The sequence below is a fragment of the Penaeus japonicus genome, unplaced genomic scaffold (assembly GCF_977035675.1).
Source record: "Penaeus japonicus unplaced genomic scaffold, GWHDUDI00000001_assembly GWHDUDI00000035, whole genome shotgun sequence".
Classification (NCBI taxonomy): Eukaryota; Metazoa; Arthropoda; class Malacostraca; order Decapoda; family Penaeidae; genus Penaeus; species Penaeus japonicus.
In genome coordinates this window covers 18284965-18287464 of record NW_028234437.1, presented here as the reverse complement: position 1 = coordinate 18287464, position 2500 = coordinate 18284965, and the positions used below count along the sequence as shown (strand labels likewise).

At 28.4% G+C, this 2500-nt stretch overlaps 1 protein-coding gene across 1 annotated transcript in view; it reads left to right on the top strand.

Moving 5' to 3' along the window:
• LOC122250780 (protein white) overlaps positions 1-2500 on the top strand; it is an 87697-nt gene that overhangs the window by 32691 nt on the left and 52506 nt on the right. The gene's annotated exons all lie outside the window — the stretch shown is intronic.

Sequence of the window (2500 nt, the reverse complement as noted above, 5' to 3'; positions counted from 1 at the left end):
AACAAAAGAATTATTGTAATAATGATGACAATAATAATAATGATACTAATGCAATTATAATGATAATGATAATGATGATAATGATACTACTTCAGATAATGAGGATAATAATGATAATGATAATGATAATGATAATAATAATGATAATAATAAAGTACTATTAAATAAGGATGCTGATAATAACGATAATAATAGTAATGATAATATTGATAATGATTAACAACAACAACAACAGCAATAATAATGATAATAATAATAATAATTGTTATTATTATTATCATAATGATAATAATAATAATAATTATTATCATTATTATCATAATAATGATAATAATAATAATAATAATAATAATAATAATAATAATAATAATAATAATGATACTAATGATAATAATAATAATGATCATGATAACGATAATAATAATAATAATGATAATGAAACTAACAATATCAGCACTATCAACAAATCCTTCAAACTTGACAGAGAAGAAGAAAAAAACCTTGGTGCATTATTATCAAGACCTCGCCTTCCTGTGAAAGATCTCATGATAAAAGCATTGATCGCTTGTTGTCATGGTATATAAATCAAATGCATTGCAATAGAGGTACTGTTTTACTCAGAGAGAAAACTCGGTGATCTATATCCTATTATTGATTAATTTCATAATCGTTGTTGTATCTATTATCACTGATGTGTTTGTTATTGGTAGTATCATTTTCATCATCCTTGTTATATGTTTTATATTGTTTTGCTTTTATGGTTGTTGTTGCTACGGCTGTTGTTATCATAAATGAAGAGTTATGATGATAATAGATATAGTGATGACAGTAGAAATGATGATGAAAGTATAGATAATAGTCATAATGATAATAATGATAATGATGATAATGATAATCATACTAATAATGATTATGATGATAATGACATTGGTAACAAAATAACAATAATGATGATGATGATAATGATGAAGATAGATAGGAATGGGAATAACTATAATGATAACAATAAAAACAATAATAATAACAGAAGCAATAACAAGGATATTATTGATAATGATGATGATAACAATGGTGAAGATGAGGATAATGATAATGATATTGATAACAATAACAGTCAGAATACATTCTACTACTATTAATAGCATCAATGTCATTATCATTATCATTATTATTTTGCCATCACCATTGTTACTTTTATCACTATTATTATCATTAATATAATCATAATCATAGCTTTATCACTAGCACATATGATTATTATTATCAGTATCATCACTATTATTGTCATTACCATCATTATCCTCATAATTATTATCATCATTCTCATCAGAATCAATATCATCATTACCATTATCATTTTCATCATATTAGCATTATTGTTATTAACCAATTTCGCTATTATCAATTCCACCATCGTCCTTATCCTCTTCATCAACAGCATTATTTTGCATCACACATATTCCTTCTTTTCTTAACCTTCGCTCTGGTTAATTTGCCGTTTTAACGAGGCTTATCAACGTGCCAGGTTCGCTAATGATCAAGAATGCAGGGCCTAAAGCGTCGTTATGATAGCATTAAATGACACATTGCAACACTCGCTGTTTTCGTTGCATAACGTTACTATTATTAACGTAACACGTATTAGACTCAATTCAAGGCTGCTATTATTAGCGTCACAATTATCAGACTTTATCCAGGGTGCTATTTTCCCCTTCTTATTTCAAGAGACTTATCATTTATCACTCTATTTTTCATTTGATTATCGTGCATTCTCTTTATCTTTCCTTGTAATCTCTCTTTGTTTGGACATGATTCATGGTTGTGGGGTGAGGGAAGTGGAACCTGATATGTTAAATGCGGGTGGCGGGATCCGTAGATTTAGTATCGGTGCAATTTTGAAAGTTTTTTTTTATGCTAATCCGTTTTCCTAATTGACCTCATATATACAGTATGCATACGTAAGTGCATACATACAATGTATATATTATGTGTCGAAAAAATTAAAATGAGACTGAATACACACACACACACACACACACACACATATATATATATATATATGTATATATATATATATATATATATATATATATATATATATATATATATATATATATATGAATCACAAAAAACACAGTAACGATTTATTTGATGAATTTAATGGTCTACCTCGGCGTTACTATTTAGCTATCAAGTCGCTTAAACGTAACTCTAATATAGTGATCACCAAAGCGGATAAGGGTAGTAACGTTGTCATCATAGATAAAGTAGATTATGTCCAGAAAGCTCATCTCCTCTTAAATGACAGCACGACCTATCAAAAACTTCGTTCGAATCCTTACCCCTCGGTGACTGAGTCTTTTCGTAGAAATCTCAAACGTATTGCTGCAAAATGCCCCGATCCAAAATTTTTCGACCGTTTCAGGACTGTTAATCCGTCTATTCCTTATTTCTATGGTCTCCCTAAAACTCATAAGGACGGTATTCCCTTAAGACCCAT